The sequence below is a fragment of the Mobula birostris genome, chromosome 20, assembly GCF_030028105.1.
Source record: "Mobula birostris isolate sMobBir1 chromosome 20, sMobBir1.hap1, whole genome shotgun sequence".
In the NCBI taxonomy this organism is placed as follows: domain Eukaryota; kingdom Metazoa; phylum Chordata; class Chondrichthyes; order Myliobatiformes; family Myliobatidae; genus Mobula; species Mobula birostris.
Window position 1 is genome coordinate 13,587,184 of NC_092389.1, and position 22,661 is coordinate 13,609,844.

A 22,661-nucleotide genomic window follows, 5' to 3' on the forward strand; every position below is an offset into this window, starting at 1 on the left:
GAGATATTTGCCACATGACCAAATGTTTGGTCAAAGAAGCAGGGTTTAAGGAGTACCCTAAAGGTAGAAAGACAGAAGGCTAGAAATTTAAAAAAGACATTTTTAAAACCTAACATACTGGTTACTGATGAATGTTCCACCATACTTTAAATTACATAATTTAGCATAGATTTATATGGAATTCAACTTCATGAATCAAATGTGGGTCAGGTTAGGTATATATTTTGACAACACATTTAGGTTCAGGTTGGATTAGGGCACAGTTTGACATGCTGACTCAGTATTTCACTTAGGTCAGGATGATATGCTTGACAGAAAAATAACTGAAATGAAAGGGGGAAGGAAAAAAAAAACAGTAACTTGGATTAGCTGTTTATTTGTAGGATTATTTGCCAGACCTGAAGGTCAGGTTGCAACTGTTTCATCGCCAAACAAGGTGATATCAACAGTACGCAACTGTATGTTGTTTCTGCCGAGCGCTCGCGTTTATATTGTTCCAACTCGTTCTGAACAACACTCAATTGCGCACTGATGATGTCACCTTGACTGGAGATGAAACATTTGCAATCTAACCTCCAGGCTCAGCGAACAACCCTACAAACAAAACGGGAAAGTAACTTTCAGGAAGTTGCTATTTTCAGTTGCATTTGTTCGATATTTCATCTTCAGCAGATTAACAGGCTGTTTCAGATTCCGTTACTTACAGTGATGATTGCACTAAGTATGGAAAAAATGGTGAGCTCGAGGGTTTGGGACAGATTTGGAATGGACAAAGTCTGATTATGAATTAGCTTTATATCTCAGCAAACCACAATCTTCAAACTCAGGCTAAAAGTTGTCCAATGCAACCACAATGAATCTGTGAAAAATTAACTATGGAAGGAAGTGCAGCGAGTACGACAATGGTAAATTGTGTGTTTAGCATTGTCAAACTTGCTGCAGTTCAACCAAATGTAATTTAAAGGTATGAAATGTAGACCCACACTGGCAACATGAGCAAACGGTTGTCTTGGAGACTAGGTGTGCAATGAATTTGACACTCACTCTTCAATCTGCAAACAGATTCTGGCATGACTAATGGACCCAAGGTATCTTCTGTCTGTTAGAGTAACCAGCAGAAATAAACATCACTCTTTGCCCTCATCAACACCAAAAAAATACAATTTCACATCAGTTTGGCAAAGTCATAAATAGAGCCATATACAGGCGATTTGGGCCCCCATATCCATGAAATTATCAAGTACCCATCTATACTTTTCCCCATCAACTGCCACTTGACCTATGGAATTCTAAGCCTTGGTGAGCCAAAGGGATCATCTAAATAAGGGGTTCCCAACCCTTTTTTATGCCATGGACAAATACCATTAAGCAAGGGGTCCATGGACCCACATTCTAGATATTTCTTAAATGTTGTGAAAATACCTTCTTTCAGCACCTATTCAGACAACTATTCCAGGTTCCAAACAACTCCAGAGAAAGTCCTTCATATGCCCTCTAAGCATCTTGCGTCTTATTCTAAAGTCATAGCTTTATATTCCTCTGATAAGAGAAGTTCCTCCTCATTAGCCTCTAGACTTCTGTCAGCTTCTTTCTCAGCCTCTCTGCTCTAACAAAAAAAAATCAACTCAGCCAACCAGTCTCTCCTCATAACCAAAACACTCCATCCCAATCAGTATCCTGGTGAATCTGCTCTGTGCAAAGGCATCCTTCCTGTAATGTGATCACAACTGTTGACAGTTTTATGAAGTTATACCATAACTTCTTTGCTTTTGTATTACACCACTGGATAATGAACAAAGTATTCTCTTATCTTCTTACCTTACTTACCTGTGTGCCACCTTCAGAAATCTTTGGACTTGCACACCAAGGTCCCTTTATTCCTCACTACTCCTCAGGGCTCTACCATTCATTGTTTATTTCCAACTTGTATTACTTTTTCCTACCTTCCATTTATTCGGATTAAATCCCATCTGCCATTGCACTGCCCATTTTACCAACTAATTAACATCATCCTTTCACGTACAACTATTCTTCTCACTATCAACACCACCAATAATTTTTCATGTTATCTGCAAACTCACCTTTTATAGTCATATCCAAATTATTAATGCGTCTAACAAACAGCAATGGTTCCAACACCAATCCCTGCAGTACACTACTGGTCACAAGCAGTAGTGGTCACAATCCCTTAAACAACACCAGCCCTCCCCCCACCATCACTCTCTCCCTCCAATTATCAAACAGATTTTGAATCCAATTTGTATATCGCCTTGGTTCTCATGGGCTCTAACCTTTTCGAGCCAATTTCCTAACTGAAACTTTGTGGTCTGCACAGTCCTCAATAAGACATTTATATCAACTACTCTGCCATCATCAATGCAAAATTCAATCAATTGATCAGACGGATTGCCCCCAAACAAAGTCACGCTAACCATTTTTGATTATTCCTTGTCTTTCCAAGTGTACATTAATCCTGTCCTTCTGAACTTTCTTCCAAGAACTTCCCTTTGACTGATGTAGGCCTCACAGTCCTGAATTACCAGTGAGGATCGTTAGGGTTCCAGCAATCACTTCCCTCCCCCCCGCCCCCAACACCTCATAGCAGCCTGGGTTAAATCTCATTAGTCCCTGGGATTTATACATCTTTAAGTCCTTTAACTTTGGGCAGGTGGGGTTTGTCAGCTATGATTGGCAGCTCATCTAGGAGAAGGAAAACTCTGATCTCAAACCCCCACTGCCTTGCGTCCATGCCCACTCACGGGGAAGGCTTCGGGAGTAAACCCCAAGGAAAAATCCGGAGCTGGAGTCCCTACGGCAGTCCCACATTGAGTTCAGTGCTGACTGGCAACTCCTGCAACACCGCTGGTGCCAAACTATATCGATCTCTGCCATTCCTTCGGATTCATCAGCTGCGTAGACAGGGGGAGACTGCTGCATGGGCAACAGTTTACTTTCCATATCCTATCGCCCTGGCTGGTGCATCACATAGATAGCTGGGACTCAATATCCATGGTCAAGCCTGACCAGCAGAGGACCTCAAGGCCTTCAAGGCATCTAATATGTCCTTTTTAAAACCATGCTCAAAGGCAGAGGGCGGTAACCAGATGGCACGTGCAAAAAATTGTCAGAACGCGACATGCACTGCTGCCCCTCAATTCTTTAAACTTCACCCGTAAAAAATGATTACCTTTACTGCCAAATGAAGCAGCAAATTATTTTTTACAACCCGAGAACAGTGAGAGTTTTCACAGGAAACGTCTCATACTGACTTTGCTCCAGCTGGACAGTTTAAAGGACACGTGACGTAGGATGTCACGTTTTGAAATCCCCACAGACCTGGTGTAGACTTTAGTACTGTGGATTCCAGTTAATTGGGACACATTGGGATGAGTCCATTTTGGCCCAATTATGCGGCTGTCCCAATTAGCCGGTTTCGTGGAAGTAGTTAAAAAGATATTAAAAAAAAGACAGACTAAGTAAAAAATTATGTATTTAAATGAAATACAGAACAAATTAGAACACTATCAAAACCACTACTATAAAACTGTGTATTAGTTTCTAATATTTATCAACAGAGGAATTCATCCAATGCACACTGTCATATTCTTTTGATTGACTGTAAATGAACAAAATCAGCGTAGCCACCTAGTGCAGTTAATGGACTGCCTCCAAATAATGCTTTCATTGATTGCATTCCCCAAATCTTCACTTAAGTTTTAAGAATTAACAGTCAAGATGATTGTTGATACCTTCAAATTCTTCGTAGCTCCTAACTTGAAGTAGTGAAATTGTTTCATTTTCCCTCCTGGCCGTTTGTGGCATCTCCATGCCCGAATGCTTGAAACCACAGTGAGCAAAACAGTTCTGAATTGTCTTACTGCTTATTTCTCATCAACTATCAGTGACAAAAATCACTGCTCTTTGACCAAAAGCACATGCAACTGACACTATTTAAAAACTGCTCACTCCAAGCACGTTGCAGAGTCTAGTGTGCATTTTGTGTGGCCGTGACTGACACTAGTTAGAAACTGTTCGGCAACAATTTCCTGTCCCAAATAAGCAGCATAGTGTCTCAACAGCTGGAATCCCAGCTATTTTCTCAATTAGTTTTTGTTCTGTATGAGTTGTCATAAATAAGTGGCTGCCCCGATTAACCAATGGCCCAATTAACTGGAATCCACTGTATTTGGATAGTAAACAGTTACAATAACAAAACTGTGTCACTTTAGAAGATTAATATTTCTTGCCTCTTTAAAAGATTAGTAATTTTTGAACAGGTTTTCCAAATTTCTTCATTTTCCCAATGTCACTTATACTTCTATTAACAGTAAAACAATGAGTACAAGCAAATAAGCAACAGGACTCATCCATTTTCCTGAATTATCGCTACTAATTCATTAATCACTCTTCAAAATTGCCACGGCATGAGAGAGACTTTTTTTTTTAAAGAAGATTAACGCAATTTGGGTACACTGTCTCAAAAAGGTTCACCACCCCTCTGCTCTGGAATTTCACAGTCCTCATCTCTGAATATCCAACAATGATGTTCTTTTCCTTAGTGAATACAAATGAGTATTCATTTAAACTCTCACATACATCCTTTGGCTTCTTGCACTGGCTGCCACTTTGGTCCATATTGAGCTCTACATTTCTACATGGACTTCTTTGGTTAAAATATTTCTAAACTTAAATATATACATCATCCTACAGCAAGATTGCTCAGCTAAATGCAACACACACAAAATGCTGGAGGAACTCAGCAAGTCAAGCAGCATCTAAGGAAGGGAAGAAAACATTCGATGATTTGGGCTGAGACTCTTCATCAGGACTGGAAAGAGGCAGATGCCAGAATAAGGAGGAGAGTTCCAGGAAGAAGCTGGGAGGTGAAAGGTGGCCGCGGTTAAGGGATGAAGAAGGAATCAAAAAGGAGAAGAGAGTAGACCATGGAAGAAAGTGAAGGAGGAGGAGAACTAGAGGGAGGTGATGTGCAGGGGAGGAGGAGAGAAGGGAGAGAGGATAACCAGAATAAATATTGGAAAAAGAAGGGGGAGGTGGAGTGATTACTGAAGTTAGAAAAATCAGTGTTCAAGCTTCCCAGACAGAATACAAGATGTTGAAGCAAAATGCATTTTGTCAAACTAATCACTATAATAATGGCAATTTGAACTCTAGAGAAGATTAAATAAAAATCAAAACTCAAGGTTTCATCAAGGAACATTTGTATAATAAAGAAACATTTTTAGTCAGAATTAGAGAGGGTTTTTATAAAAATGTTTTCTCAGGGCAGCAAATTCCACAACAGAATATATATAATTCTCTTTAAATGGGATAATGATTTTGGGTCCACACACAAACTGCATAACATAAACTCACCAGCTACATTCTATGCTGGATTCATGACCATTGCACTGTCAGATGCCATGAAACATGAACAGAAATGACAAGATTTTGCCATCTTGGATCCTCAGTGCCCACAGAGCACTTTCAGCAGAGGCAGCATTCCCACAGGTGAAAATTCCTCTCCTGCTGACTCCCTCAGAATATGGAAACAGTAATCCAACCATGAGAGTTCAAGTGACAAGCACATGCCACAGCAGTGATATCACCTGGATCTGCAGTTAGAACTGCATAACTTAACTTAAAGAGTACCTTTGCCTCTCTACTTCCGTACTACTGTGTTCCCAGCTCCTAAAGCTTGTGGCGTTGCCTGCTGATCCTAGATCATATTAGTCCCAGCTGGCTATGTAGAGAAGAGTTAACTGTGGCTCAGCTATCTCAACACAGAAAGGAATGCGAATCTAAAATTATCCTCTTCCTTCATTTCCTGATAAGGAATCCAAAATCAGATGAGCCCACCCACTCAGTGTGGCATTATCCACCAGTAAGTTCAGGGGGCTACAGCTAGTCACTTTGCAGCAGCTGGTCATTCAGTTTCCAGTCACTGTCCACACTTGACCACATGAAGAGGCAGTGCATAGCAGAGTACCAGATTTTGTTAATAAAATCACAGGTCTCTCCCCTCTCCTTTGAGATTTCCACAGAATAGTGTACTTGCTCCGCACCCTTTTGCAGTCTTTTCCCCATGTTATGGCAGTCTAAAACTAGAGGGCTTTGCTTTCAGATTAGAGGTAAGGAGACCTGCACACATTCCCCCGACCGTCCTGATGGTATATGCATGGAACAAGTTGCCAGAATGATATAGTTGGGTACAATTCCAATGTTTAAAAGATATTTGAACAGATATATGGATGGGGGTGGGGGGGCGAGAAGAAAATAGGCCAATTAGAGGAAAATGAAACTAGCTCAGGAAGGCACATTGGTTGACATGGATGCCTTGGGCCAAAGAGCCTGTTTGACTGACTTCCAATTCCAATATACAGTTAGACACTCCCAATACTTAGTCACCATTTGCACAGTTTTAGATTCAATTGCCAAATTTCAAATATTTAAACTTATAAACCAGGTAAAAACAGTTGAAGTCAATCAATCTGTTCCATATTTATTTGATTCCTAATATGATTGTCCAATATTGATTGAATTAATTCCCATCAGCTATGAAGCAATCCTAAGAAAAGAATTCAGGTTAAATTCCCAAACACAATCTGTACTGACAAAATGCCACAAGACAACACAAATGTCCGTTGCAATATTAATTAAACTATAAACTCTTGCCAGGCTCAACTTTCACCCTGCTGTAAAGCAACAATCTGATTTTATCCTCCAAGAACAAAGGAAATGAGAAAATTGATGTAGCCTATCCGATACAGAGATACCCACTCTGCTGTTGGATAGGGACTCTTGTATTTAGACCTATGCCAGTAAAGGATCACTTTCAAATCAGAATGATGTACAACTAGGAGAGGAACTTGCAGATGGTATTATTCCAATGGGCTTGCTGACCTTGTCCTTCAAGATGATAATTGTCAGATTTGTGAGGTGCTGTAAATGCAACAGTGCTGAGAATCTACAGTGCACTTTGTAGGTGGTACATACAGGGACCACGAACAAATGTATCCCGTAATATATAGACTGACAAGGGTGAAGTCTTGTCTTAGCTCCGACGACCTGTCACAAACTCAATTTGGAAGCCAAGTCCTTCAGGTCAATGAATGTTTGTGCTACTAAGCCACTCTTGGCAATGAACACAGAAGATTCCAACCCAAAGTCCACAAGTGCTTGGTTTCATAGGGCTATCTTAAGTATTGTCCAATAAAGAGCAGAGATTCACTGGTCTCCAGGTGTTTATATGGAGCTCTTTCTGAGGTTGACCGGTGTGGGAGTGCCTTTGCAATATCTTAATCTAATGACTAGGTCAATAACAGGTTACCTGACCAGTTTTCCTCATGTTAAAATTGAGAAACAAAGCCCTGAGTAACTGAACCACTTGCTAAGCCACCTAAGAGTTAACCAGAATGTTGTAGGACTGGAGTCAGAAATGGGCCAAACTAGGTCAGGAATGCAGATTTCTTTCTCTGAAGGAGATTAAAGTAAATCAGAAGGTTTTGCAACAACCTACTAACTCTATATTCATTATTATAAAGACTAGGTACTTTTTTTTATAAACTCTGGATTATTTTATTAATCTGAATTTAAGTTCTCCAGCAACCAAAGTAGGATTTAAATCTATGCATTTGAATTAATTGTCCTCACTTCTATGCCATTGCTCTTCTCTAAGGATCATCACCTTGTCATGATGGAGAGGCTTGTGTGTTCTCAAGATCCTGACAGCGATATCCTCTGGAGTTTACCTAACTGGCGCTTAGCTCCTGGTAAGGTCACCCACACAGTAAGGTTAAGGGGGAGGCTCCAGACAAGACCGTAACGCTGGAGCTGGTGGAAGATGATGACACATCACGACAGCACTGAAGGTGGAGGACGGCTGCAGCAGTGAAGAGCCCCCATCTTGCGTTGCAAGCCACTGAGCCCTGACCCCAATCTGTCAAGGACTGTGTGGTGGCTGCCCACGCATCCGTTTCCCCACATTAAACAAAGTCATGCACAGGCGGTCTCCATTAAGTGAATCCACCCTAGCATCCCGGATTACAACCTTTTAGGAGAATATCGTACTTGACGGGAGTGATTGTGCGACTACCAAGCCACTGTTCTACTTCTAGTTAATAGCCCTTTCATCTTCTACACACAAGGGAATACACATTTGATATAAAGGAGCATTTTTAATTCTAATGTAATAAAATATCTCAAGTCTCTATAAATCCACCCTTAATATTTTAGTATCTGCCAATTGTCAAAAGTTCTGACAGAACCTCACCCAGCCCTCCAGCCCTCCAGCCCTTTGCAAGCAAAACAGTAAACAGCTCACGGTTTTGTGACTGAGGAAGTCCAATTAGATTTAAAACCAACCAGCTTGAACACAGGAGAGTCGACAGTGCTAGGGTGTTGGCACATGAATTTACGATCATTGTCTGACTGGAATTAAAGATTCTGCCTAGTTGCTCCCAAGACATAGAAACAAGTCAGCCTCGTAAGTAAACAAGCAGAGGCGAGGAATTAAGTCAAGGCCACATCCTTTAATCAGCTCCCAGGCTGCAAAATGCAAAAACTACATTCAATACTATCTCATAGGCAATGGCTCAAGAGCCCAAAGCTAGCAAGGAAATTCCGCCATGCAGCCACATTACCTTACTTTGTCATCACATCACACAGCTCCAGGCAACCACTAGTATCTATAGATTACTAACACCCTAGGAAAGTATGCATTTGCCATGGGGGGTGGGAGGTGCACACCTTTCAAGGCTTTAGATGCTTTGAACACAGTGGGAGGAACTTGCTGCTGAGAGAAGAATGAAACTCTGGCCAGAAAGGGTTTGGGTTACCTGAGGTAGTTTTCAGATTTGAACCTCAGAAAGTGGGGATAGTTGACTTCAAATATAGAAATGGGGGGCCCAGATAATCTATGTCCCAGAATTTTGAAAAAGATGGTTTTAGAAATGGTGGATGCTCCAATTGTCATATTCTAAGGTTCCATAGTTTGAGGAATTGTTCTTGTACATTGGCGGCCAGCAAATGTCACTGCACAACTTAAGAAAGGTGAAGCAGAGGGAGGGGGGAAAAACAGGGACTAACCTCTGAGTCTAATGTCTGTGGTGGGGAAAAATACTGGAATCTATAATCAAAGATGTAATAATTGAATATCTTGTAAAGAATAATAGGACTGAGCATATTCAGCATGGACTTAAGAAAAGAAAATTGTGTTTTGACTGATCTGTTGTGCTTTGAGGATGTAACAAGTAGAATAAATAGAGAATTGATGGATGTGATGCATTTGGATGTTTAAAAGGATATCAATTCAGTTCCTCACAGGAGGCTAGTCAACAAGTTTAGAGCACATGGAACCAGAGTTAATGTACTGCCATGGAAAAAAAAATCATGACACAGGAAGCAAAAGCATGGGAATAAAGGAATTGTTTTGGGGTTAACAGGTTCACAGGGATCTGTTTTTGGGCTTATAAAAAGTATTCACTCCCCTCCGGAAGTTTTTATGTTTTATTGTTTCACAACATTGAATCACAGTGGACTTAATATGACTTTTATGACACTGATCAACAGAAAAGACTTGTGTCAGAGAGAAAAAAAATTTCTACAAACTGGTCTAAACTTATTACAATTATTCAACACAAAATAATTGATTGCATAATTACGCACCCTCTTCAAGTCAGTATTTCTTAGATGAACCTTTGGCAGCAATTACAGCTTTGAGTCTGTGTGGATAGGTCACTATCAGCTTTGCACATCTGGACACTGCAATTTGTCCCCATTCTTCTTTACAAAACTGCCCAAGCTTTGTTAGATTGTATGGGGATCGTGAATGAACAGTCCTTTTCAAGTCCAGCCACAAATTCTCAATTGGATTGAGGTCTGGACTCTGACTTGGCCACTCCAGGACAGAAACTTTGTTGTTTTTAAGCCATTTCTATGTAGCTTTAGCTTTATGGTTGGGGTCATTCTCTTGCTGGGAAAAAAAATCTCCGAAGTCGCAGTTCTCATGCAGACTGCATCAGATTTTCCTCCAGGATTTCTCTGTATTTTGTTGCATTCATCTTACCCTCTGCTTTCACAAGCCTTCTGTAGTGAAGTGTCCCCACAGCATGGTGCAGCTACCACCATGCTTCATGGAAGGAATGCTCTGTTTTTGAAGGCAACAGTCATACCAGTGCCTAAGAAGAATAATGTGAGCTGCCTTAATGACTATCGCCCGATGGCACTCACACCGACAGTGATGAAATGCTTTGAGAGGTTGGTCATGACTAGACTGAACTCCTGCCTCAGCAAGGACCTGGACCCATTGCAGTTTACCTATTGCCACAATAGGTCAACGGCAGATGTAACCTCAATGGCTCTCCACATGGCTTTAGGTCACCTAGAGGACACAAACACCTACGTCAGAATGCTTTTCATCGACTATAGCTCAGCATTTAATACCATCATTCCTACAATCCTGACTGAGAACTTGCAGAACCTGGGCCTCTGTACCTCCCTCTGAAATTGGATCCTCGACTTCCTAACCGGAAAACCATAGTCTGTGTGGATTGGTGATAACATATACTCCTCGCTGACGATCAACACTGGCGCACCTCAGGGGTGTGTGCTTAGCCCACTGCTCTACTGTCACTATACCCATGACTGTGTGGCTAGGTGTAGCCCAAATACCATCTATATATTTGCTGATGATACAACCATTGTTGGTAGAATCTCAGGTGGTGACGAGAGGGTGTACAGGAGTGAGATGTGCCAACTAGTGGAGTGGTATCGCAGCAACAACCAGGCAGTCAACGTCAGTAAGATGAAAGAGCTGATTGTGGACTTCAGGAAGGGTAAGACGAAGGAACACATACCAATCCTCAGAGAGATCAGAAGTGGAGAGAGTGAGCAATTTCAAGTTCCTGGTTGTCAAGATTTCTGAGGATCTAACCTGGTCCCAATATATCAATGTAGTTATAAAGAAGGCAAGACAGCAGCTATACTTTATTAGGAGTTTGAAGAGATTTGGCATGTCAACAAATACACTCAAAAACTTCTGTAGTTGTACCGTGGAGACCATTCTGACAGGCTGCATCACTGTCTGGTATGGGGAGGGGGGCTACTGCACAGGACCAAAAGAAGCTGCAGAAGGTTGTAAATTTAGTCAGCTCCATCTTGGGCACTAGCCTACAAAATACCCAGGATATCTTCAAGGAGCGGTGTCTCAGAAAGGCAGCGTCCATTATTGCAGACCTCCTGCACCCAGGGCATGCCCTTTTCTCACTGTTACCATCAGGTAGGAGGTACAGAAGCCTGAAGGCACACACTCAGCAATTCAGGAACAGCTTCTTCCCCTCTGCCATCCGATTCCTAAATGGACATTGAACCCTTGGACACTACCTCACTTTTTTAAAATGTACAGTATGTCTGTTTTTGCACATTTAAAAAAATCTATTCAATATACGTAATTGATTTACTGTACTTGTTTATTTATTATTAGTCTGATGGCCAGAAAGCTCAATTTTGGTTTCATCAGACCACAGAGCCTTCTTCCAGCTGACGAACTCTAGCCAAGATTTTACATGAAATTTTTTTCAACAGTTGTGTTCTCTTTGCCACTATTCCGTAAAGCTGCACCTGACTCTCAGTTGAAATTCTGCCCTCTAGGACGCTGCAGATTTTTGGTTATCAACTTCATTCAAAACTGAGATTAATAGATTCATGGTTATTAAGCGGATCACAGGATAAGGCACGGTGCTGGGAAATGGTACAGAAAATCCGCCAGGACCTTGATGAATGGCAAACCAAACTCAAAGGATCGAACAGGCTATTCTTCCTCTATTTTGTATGTTCCTAGGTTCTAGTATTCTTTTATTAGATGCTTTGACTTGAGTGTGGGGGTTGGGGTGGGAGTCACTCTCCTTTGACTCTACATTTGGTGTTAGTCTGATGCTTTTTTAAAAGTCTCCAGTTATTTGTACACAGACATACTTTCTTCCTGCTTTAGGTTGTAGGCTTTCTATAATATTGCTTTTCCTTGTTTTTGTTTAAGTATCTATTAGTTGCTTCACAATAAAGAACTTTGCTGGACAAGATCAGTAAAAGGTAGGGAATAAAGGAGGTTAAATGGAGTTGTTCTACAAACTAGCCACAAGCCAATTTAATATTCCCAATATTCTCCCATTTCATTTGTAATTGAGAAAAGTATTGACTGTGCATGTATAATCTGAACACTGAATGAAAGATAGCAATGTTAACCATCCTCACAAAGCCAAAATAGCAAATGATTGATATCTGTCGGTGTCGAAATATTCTTTGCAGATCTTAATGCCCTGAAAAATGGATAGTAAAAACAAATGGATGGCACCACTCAGAGAAGAGCAGAGATATTCTCAAAGAACACAAAATTATTTTGGTTGGGAAAAACAAGCAAAAGCAATATTATAGGAAGCCTACAACCTGAAATAGAAAGAGAGTATGTCTGTGCACAAAGAAGTGGAAATTGCGGGAGAATATGGAAAGGAGATTTTTTTTTTAAACTTCAAGAAAAACCAACTGTAGAGTGAAAGGAGAGTGACCCCTAAGTCAGAGGTCTGATACCTCAGCTAATATAACCAAAACAGATCATCCAGCAATTATCAATGGATGCTGCATTTCACATGTCACAGAAGTAACTAGCATTGCTGAGGTCGTGAAAGGCATTATTACATCACACAGCAGACTATGATATTCCAAAACATTTTCAGGAGGCTCTTCTCAGCAGTAACAGTCTTTCTCCTGGTGATATTTTCTGTTTACTCCTTTACTGGTTTCAGGTGAAGAAAGTTGCAGCAACATTAAAATGCTGTGTACAACAATTTGAAGTGATAGCAATCAGAGCATCCCGTACTCTGAAAGTAACCAGCTTACCTCCCCCCAGAGTTATCACTTGACACTCTATTACACAATAATATGCCCACAGCATTCTCTAGATTTAGTGCCCTAGGTAAATGCCCACTCTACAGTACCACAGAATACTCCAACACCATCTAGAACCTCAGGAAGGTACTCCATGCAATGTGAATACCCACAGTAATGTACCTTACAACATGTGCCTTCAGCGATGAAAGAGAATATTGAGAGATTAACTTTTTACATGTAACGCTTCGGGTGCTGTGTCTCATATAATAGGGTAGCAACAGGATGTTTTACTCCTTGAGATCCCGCATGGTAGGATTGAGGTTATCACTGTCTCTTCCACATGGATTAATCAATACCAACTCAGATTAAAGAAAAAAATGCACTCCAGAAAACATCGATCGGCCCATTGCAGAATCACAAAAACTTCTGAAGAGTTTAGAGTAATTATCTACTCCCTACATCCTCCTCCCTGTAGCCAATATAATCATAGAAAATTGGGTCAGAACGCTAGTTGCTATATGAGCTGTAGGCTATGAACAAATTCACTTTTACTGGAATGAATTGTTTGCAAAATTTAATGCAGACTAGTTCACACTGATATACATGCAAGTTATATACATAATCTGTCCAAAGATGCTAGCTATATGCCACATATAAAGATAATTTGTCAATCTGTAAATTAAATCTACAGAGTTTGTGGGGCTGGTCTGAAATATTCTAGTTAGGAGCCTATGGTATCAGCAGGTGCCTTTGCACAACTAATTTATGGCAGTTATTGTAGTTAAATGTCTCTACAGTTAAATCCTATTTAAGGTTATGTTGCTTCTGCAAGGATTCATTTATCTAAATTATACAAAGCAATGCTAAACTTGTCTGAATTGAATTATTTGACCATTACAAACAATAAAGGTATAAAGTGAAATTTGACCAGAAATGCACTGTGATATCACTGCATCTCTTTTTAAAATTCTTTGACAGGGAACCCTGCATCTCACGGCTCTCATATTGACTCTTTGTTTTGTTTATACCCAAGTAACTGTAGGGAATAAATATTTATAAGCTTATCAATGACTGGAGGAGCATACTCATCTTGCCTTAGACCTTCAATTACATTCACACGATTAAAGATTATTTTAAAAACACATTTTCGTTGCATGCCCAACACTATACTGCTCAACCAGCACCTGGCAGCATTCCCCTTCTAAGGTGATGGCCGTACAACTTGGTAAAATTCCAAAAAATTAGGTGCTGGAAGTAACAGATACGTCATATAATAATCATTTAATATACACTTTTCAACTGTTCATTCCTAAGGGCATGTCCATTTCCTTTGAAAGTACCTCAGCACTCACATGTGTATCTGGGAATCAGAAATTTTGCTCACATTTATACCAATACTAATTGGATTGGAAACTATCAAAGCAGTTAATTGATCACAGTTGGTTTTATATCTCTGATGCAAAAGCACAAATAAGATTTTATGTTTAGCACACTGGGTGGCTAGTTTTAGAGTGTTAACACCAGGAAATCAAACTTAGCACATCATTAACACCATATTTTTACATTATTCTATAATATCTTCTGCCAGTGCTAAAATCCATGAAGATGTGTCAGAATATTCAATATTCGCAGGATGTGATGATGCAGCTCTATAAAACTCTGGTTAGGCCACACTTGGAGTACTGTGTCCAGTTCTGGTCGCCTCACTATAGGAAGGATGTGGAAGCATTGGAAAGGGTACAGAGGAGATTTACCAGGATGCTGCCTGGTTTAGAAAGTATGCATCATGATCAGAGATTAAGGGAGCTAGGGCTTTACTCTTTGGAGAGAAGGAGGATGAGAGGAGACATGATAGAGGTGTACAAGATAATAAGAGGAATAGATAAAGTGGATAGCCAGTGCCTCTTCCCCAGGGCACCACTGCTCAATACAAGAGGACATGGCTTTAAGGTAAGGGGTGGGAAGTTCAAGGGGGATACTAGAGCAAGGTTTTTTACTCAGAGAGTGGTTGGTGCGTGGAATGCACTGCCTGAGTCAGTGGTGGAGGCAGGTACGCTAGTGAAGTTTAAGAGACCACTAGACAGGTATATGGAGGAATTTAAGGTGGGGGCTTATATGGGAGGCTGGGTTTGAGGGTCGGCAAAATGTGCTGTACTATTCTATGTTCTATATTACACAATAATTAGATGCACCTTAAAGCAAAAATATACATAACATAGGTATCAAAAATTTGATCTAATTAATAACTGAATCACACAAATTCCCTATTTTGTTTCACTGGCCTATTTTATTCCCACATTCTTTAATAACAGATGCAGGCCTTTTCTGTGAGGTTTTATTTTGGGGGGGGGCACAGGAATGCCTTCACAATGGTCTCCATCAGCGCATCAAGGGCTGATTCAACATTCAATGTAGTTTAATGTCATTTCCTATGCACAAGTGTAAAGGAGAATTAAATTATTACTACTATGGATCTGATGCAGCACAAAAAACACAATAAGATAAAGAACATAATAACAACAATAATAGTAATAACAACAACAACACAATAAATATAAATACATTAGATAGCTTATATACATTGATTGTATGTCCATAAAGAGATGGTAGGCACAGGAGTGTCTGTACTTAAAGGGGACTCTGGCAAGAAACGATTAAGTAGTGGTGGTTGGGGGCATGGAGTGGTGGAGTGGTGGGTTAGTGGGTGGAGGTGTTGATCAGCCTTATTGCTTGGGGAAACTAACTGCTTTTGAGCCTGGTGGTCCTGGCATGGATGCTACGTAGCCTCCTCCCTGATGGGAACGGGACAAACAGTCCAAGAGCAAGGTAGGTGGGATCCTTCATGGTGTTACTGGCCTTTTTCCAGCACCTACCTGTATATATACACATCCTGCGCACGTCAATGAGATTTGCCACTGTCCGGCTGTCTCTACCTTAGGTTGGAGCTCTGCTGAGGTCGCTGAGATTTCCCTAATCAGTGTGCACGGTAGCCATCACATCTGATCAGAAGCAACAAGTTGGCTGTTCTGTCCCATTCTTTCTGATATCCCATTGTCATCCTGTAGTTACCAGGCTAATATAACTTCTTTACATGTCAGCAAGTGGCCCAAACACAACGCTGTTCACTGACCTTCCAGCACCCCCATTCACCTGTCACCTAGTCATTCTAGCTCATCAATTATCCAGGTGTTGCCTGGAGTGCAGCAATGAATGGTGGGAGGCTTCTGGCTGGGTGACATCCCTGGAATGACCAGGAACAACTCAAGTCTACGATTTGCTGTAGGGACTATATGAAGAGGCCAGATGACATGAAGTGCACTGCATCTGGGTGAGGAGACTGGCCATGGATCAGCACAAGCTCAGAAAATCAAACGGCTGGAGATGCTGGAAGCCTAAAATGAAGACAGGAATTGCTGGAAACGCTCAGCATGCCAGGCAACACTTGTGTAGAGAGACGCACAGTTAAACAAGTTTTGCTGAAGATCTTTCATTAGAGGTAGGAAAGAGAATTTTTTTTAAAAGTTAGCTTTGAGTTACCAAAAGGGTTAGAGAAAGATGGGTAGGACAAAAAGAATATCTCTAATACGGCAACACTTAGGTTGTACATGGGGTGAGCTGCAAATAAAGTAATGTAATTGATAGCTTAATGAGGATGACTGAAGGGAACTACAAATTGAGGGCAGTCGAACAGAGCGGGGAAACAGAGGAGATAAGGGAATATAAATACTAAAAAATTTAGAGCAGTAGCAAATGTTTCGCAGGTCGGGCTGCGCTGGTAAGACAGAAAAAAAATTACGATAGCATGGTCCAGTTCTGATACAAAACAGCAAGTTAACAGAAGTTGAGGAATTCTACACCAAGTCCAGAAGGCTGCAATGTGCCTAGACAGAAGACTGGGTGTTGTTCCTCAAGCATATGTTGGTAAACATTGCTGAAGGTCACAGACAGATGGGTCAGTGGGAGTGAGATGAAGAATTAAAGTGGCAGGTAGCAGTAAACTCCAGGTATCCCCTATGGACTGAAAGCTGGTGCTTTGCAAGGGAGCCACCCAATCTATGTTTAATTTCTCCAAAGTGTAGGAGGCCACATTGTGAGGACTACTGCAGTACAGTAGGTTCAAAGAAATGCCTGTGGATCGCTGCTTCACCTGGAAGGACTGTTTGGTCCCTGGATGGTGAAAAGTGGACAGTGCGGTCTTTGCATCTCTTGCAGCTGCAAATGTGAGCAAGGGAGCAGTTGGTGAAGATGGATTGGGAGGACAACAGGCCCTTTGGCCTGCTGAGAAAGGTGTGCGAGTTGGGGAGAGGTGGAGAAGGGAAATCTCTGCACGTGTATGTCATGCCTGTAAGAAAATGAATCTCAGGGTTGTATATGGTGATATATGCATTTTGATAGTAAATTTACTTAAAACTTTGAACAGGCTTTGCCAAGAGAAACACAAGGCAACTATTCCAGCTTGCTACATAAATACAAATTGACATTTTAACATGACTCAATACTGGAACTGATAAAATGGAATCTAATGTGTTTGACAATGTTATGACAATTATTGATCAACCCCTGCTTTGGTGACAAATATCCTGTCTGGCATTCAACAAGAGCACATCACTTTATCCTCTTTCTGTGGCTTCATTTGAACAGGGCAAGCCCTGATCTCATCCTCTAAGGGACCAACCATCTACCTTAATATTATTCCTTTTTTTATACAAGAGCTGCTACATGTTGTTATTGCTTGGTAGTTTACAATCATATTCTATCCTCTCACATTTTATAATTTTTAAACTATCCTTTGCTGCTTTCTAAAACATCTCTAATTCTCTGGTCTACATGACCTTGATGACATTATATGCTTTTCTTTCAATTTGATACCATTCTTTACTTCCTTAGGCAGCCAATGATTAACATAATGCACATTTTTGTGAAGCCATACTTTCTCACCAGAATTTACCTTTGCTGAAAAGTACAAAACATCTCCTTATAATGTGTGTTACTGCTGATATCATCTTAGGCTTTAATTTATTTCCCAATTTATTTAAGCTAACTCTGTCCTCATTATAACTGTCTTTATATAAATTTAGTATACAAGCTCATAACCCAAGTTTTGCACCTGTAAACTGAATATAAAATTCTACCATGCTATGATCACTGTGTGCCAGTGTATCCAAACTTATAGGTTCATTAATTAATCCCATTTCACTTCAGAATTCCTGGCATAAAATTGCCAATTCCTTGGTTGGTTCCTCAATATGTTGCTCTAAGAAACCATTCCAAATACACTCTATGAGTTTCTCTTTATTGCTATCCTTACCAATTCAAGTCCGGCAACCCAGGCCTGTGCCAGAAAACTAGGTATGATTTGCGGATGGCTATTTCAAGGGCGAAAATCCCTGCTGCACATGATGACCCTGTGATCTTTGTCTCAGAGGCCGATGTGTGCAGATTGGTGATAACATATCCTCCCCTCCTTGCTGACGACAACACTGGTGCACCTCAGAGATGTGAGCTTAGCCCACTGCTCTACTCTCTATATATACACATGACTGTGTAGCTAGGCATAGCTCAAATACCATCTATAAATTTGCTGACGATACAACCGTTGTTGGTAGAATCTCAGGTGGCGACGAGAAGGCGTACAGGAGTGAGATATGCCAACTAGTGGAGTGGTGTCACAGCAACAACCTGGCACTCAACGTCAGTAAGACGAAAGAGCTGACTGTGGACTTCAGGAAGGGTAAGACGAAGGAACACATACCAATCCTCAGAGAGATCAGAAGTGGAGAGAGTGAGCAGTTTCAAGTTCCTGGGAGTCAAGATCTCTGAGGATCTAACCTGGTCCCAAAATATTGATATAGTTATAAAGAAGGCAAGATAACAGCTATACTTCATTAGGAGTTTGAAGAGATTTGACATGTCAACAAATACACTCAAAAACTTCTATAGATGTACTGTGGAGAGCATTCTGACAGGCTGCATCACCGTCTGGTATGGAGGGTGGGGTTACTGCACAGGACCAAAAGAAGCTGCAGAGGGTTGTAAATTTAGTCGGCTCCATCTTGGGCACTAGCCTACAAAGTACCCAGGACATCTTCAAGGAGTGGTGTCTCACAAAGGCAGCGCCCATTATTAAGGACCTCCAGCACCCAGGGCATGCCCTTTTCTCACTGTTACCATCAGGTAGGAGGTACAGAAGCCTGAAGGCACACACTCAGCGATTCAGGAACAGCTCCTTCCCCTCTGCCATCCTTGGACACTACCTCACTTTTTAAAATATACAGTATTTCTGTTTTTTTGCACGTCTTTTAATCTATTCAATATACATATACTGTAATTGATTTACTTATTTATTTATTGTTATTATTTTTTTTCTCTTCTATATTATGTATTGCATTGAACTGCTGCTGCTAAGTTAACAAATTTCACGTCACATGCCGGTGATAATAAACTTGATTCTGATTCTGACTTGATTTGTCTGATCTAGACAGCAATTAAAATTGCATAGGGTATTTGCAGTACGTATCTCCATTATTCCTAGATTTGTAACTGGTCTCACAATATAGCTATTATTAGGTAATTTTTATATTACACCTACCAATGACTTCTTTCCCTTTCTGTTTCTCATCTCCACACAGACCGATTCTACATTCTGAGCTAATCACCACTACAGTGATCTCATCCTTTATTAACAGAGCTATCCCATTTCCACTTCCTTCAGATCCAGTCCAGGTTAACCTGTAATCACATCTGCAATAGCTGTTAGATCATTACCTTTATTTCTACTTGTGCCATCATCTCTCCCATCTAGTTATGAATGTTGCATGCATTCAGAAACTTTTTAAAAAAAACTTTATATTATCAATCTTCCTTCGCCTTACTCTACTATCTGGCACACTCTTGTGTTTGTATGATCCCTTCCATTACATGCTTGTTATAAAACCAGAGAAGTACACGACAGAAAGGGGCCCTTTGGCCCATCTAGTCCATAGTGAATGCATTTAAACTGCCTACTCCCATTGATCTGCGCAAGGACCATCGCCCTCCATACCCCTACTATCCAAGTACCTATTCAAACTTCACTTCAACTTTGAAATTGAACTCACATGCACCACTTAAGCTAGCAGACTCTCACGCTCTCACAACTCTCTGAGTGAAAAAGTTCCCCCTCATGTTCCCCTTAAACTTTTCACATTTCACCCTTAATCCATGACATCTGATTGTCATCCCACCTAACCTCAGAGGAAAAAGCCTGTTTGCATTTACCCTGTCTATATCCCTCAGAATTTTGTATTCCCCTATCAAATCTCCTCTCAATTTTCTACATTCCAAGTCCTAACCAATTCAATCTTTCCTATAACTCAGGTCCTCCAGACCCAGCAACACCCTTGTAAATTTCCTCTGTGCTCTTCCAACATTACTTACATCTTTCCTGTAGGTAGGTGACCAAAACTGCAGATATTACTCCAAATTAGGCTTCACCAATGTCTTATACAACTTCAACATAACGTGCCATCTCCTGTACTCAGTACTTTGATTTATGAAGGCTAATGTGCCAAAACCTTTCTTTACAACCCTAACAACCTGTGACGCCACTTTCAATGAATGATGTACCTGTATTCCCAGAGCCCTTCATTCTACCACACTCCTCAGTACCCTACCGTTCACTGTAAGACCTACCCTGCTTGGTCCTACCAAAGTGCAACACCTCACACTAGTCTGCATTAAATTCCATCTGCCGTTTCTCAGCACATTTTTCCCTCTGCAAGCCATGATAGTCCTCCTCACTGTTTACCACACTCCCAATCTTGGTGTCATCCGCAAACTTGCTGATCCAGTTTACCACATTATCATTGATATAGATGACAAACACCAATAGACCCAGCACCGAACTCTGCGGCACTCCACTAGTCACCGGCCTCCAGTCAGAGAGGCAACCCTCTACTACCACTCTCTGGCTTATCTCGCAAAGCCAATGTCTAATCCAATTTACTACCTCATCTTGAATGCCAAACAACTGAACCTTCTTGACCAACCTCCCATGTGGGACCTTGTCAAAGGCCTTGCTAATAGACAACATCCACTACCTTGCCTTCATCCACTTTCCTGGTAACTTCATCAAAAAACTTGAGGAAGATTGGTTAGACATGACCTACCATGCATGAAGCCATGCTGACAATCCTTACTCAGTTCGTGTCTATCCAAATACTTATATATCTGGTCCCTTAGAATACCTTCCAATAACTTTCCCACAATTGATGTCAGCCTCACCGGCCTGTAATTTCGTGGTTTATTTTTAGAGCCTTTCTTAAACAACATTGGCTATCCTCTAACCCTGTGGTGCCTCTCCTGTTGCTAGGGATGATTTAAATATCTCAGCCAGGCCCCGGTAATTTCTGCACTTGCCTCCCGGAGGGTCCAAGGGAACACCTCGTCAGGCCCTGTCATCACTCTGACTCTGTAATGCACAGACGCCGTTTTTTTCCCCCCGCCCCCGCTCCTTTCTAAATACTCCTTTATCTGAACCTCTATCCTCTACTTCACACTTTCTTCTCACTGCTGCCATCAGGAAGGTGGTACAGGAACCTTAGGACTCACACCACCAGGTTCAGGAACAGTTATTACCCCTCAACCATCAGGCTCTTGAAAACAAAGGGGATAACTTCACTCAACTTCATTTGTCCCATCATTGAAACGTTCCCACAACCTATGGACTTCCTTTCAAGGACTCTTTATCTTGTGTTCTTAATATTTATTGCTTATTTATTATTATTTATTTTTTGTATTTGCAGTTTGTTATCTTCTGCACACTATTTGAACACCCTAGTTGAGTGGACTTTCATTGATCCTGTTATAATTATTATTCTACTATGGATTTATTGAGAATGCCCACAAGAAAATAAATCTCAGTGTTGTATATAGTGACATATTTGTACTTTGGTAATAAACTTACTTCTGAACTTTTTTGAATTTAGCTTTCGTCTCTTTAAATGCTGCCCTTGGGTTCCCGTCAACCTGCCAAGTTGGTTTAAATCCTCCCCAACAGCACTCACAACCCACCCCCTGCCACTCTGTGAAAATTTTCTGCTAAAATGCAACCTATCTAGCTTGTGGGGAATCACACTTCACCCCAGAAACAAGTTTAGCTCCCCCAAAGTCCAAATTAAACCCTCCCTTCAAACGATCTCTCCAGCACACACTCATCATTTTCTCAGTCCATCTCCATACTCACTCACACCTGACACCAGTTGCAATCTGGAGATTTTTTTTCCACCTAAGAAGTGGTTTTAGCATCCAATCTGGATGTCATAATTTAGGAGTGCTGTACTGCAAGCAACAGCCTATTTGCTGAAGTCGTAAACTGAAATTTGAACTTCCTTGATTTTTTTCTGACTCAGAGGAAAGAGAGCTATTGCTAAGCCAGTCACTTTTGTAATCAATCCCTCCCCTCCATGATCAACTTCAGAAAGATAGAGTTTAATGAGTCATGACAGTTCCAGTGAAATGGCACAGCCCAGGCATGACTTTTTTCTCTCAGGTGTAGACAGGGCTCTGGTACATTTTTAATGTTGCTACTCACACTATACATATATTTGCTGCACTGAAAAACAGCAACAGAAAGCTTTAAATCCAAGCCAATTATCTATCATCTGCATTCAGTGGTAGAAAACATATCTATGTGGCTCAGACAGTACCAGAGCCCAGGGACAGACCATTATAAAAATCACCTTCACAGGCTTTTCAAAAGAAGGTGTGAAACTGAAAGGACTTAAGACTCAAGAAAAGAGCAG

The 22,661-nt window shown here is 40.9% G+C and overlaps 1 protein-coding gene across 5 annotated transcripts in view; it reads right to left on the minus strand.

The window, feature by feature from the left end:
* LOC140184945 (ubiquitin carboxyl-terminal hydrolase 2-like) overlaps positions 1–22,661 on the minus strand; it is a 144,211-nt gene that overhangs the window by 115,655 nt on the left and 5,895 nt on the right. The window contains exon 1 of one of the 5 annotated variants that reach the window (XM_072238185.1): positions 5,374–5,414. The exons of the other annotated variants lie outside the window; for them this stretch is intronic. The gene's annotated coding sequence lies outside the window, so the exon portion shown is untranslated. Of the gene's footprint in view, positions 1–5,373; positions 5,415–22,661 lie in introns of those variants that run through there. 5 annotated transcript variants of the gene reach the window in all.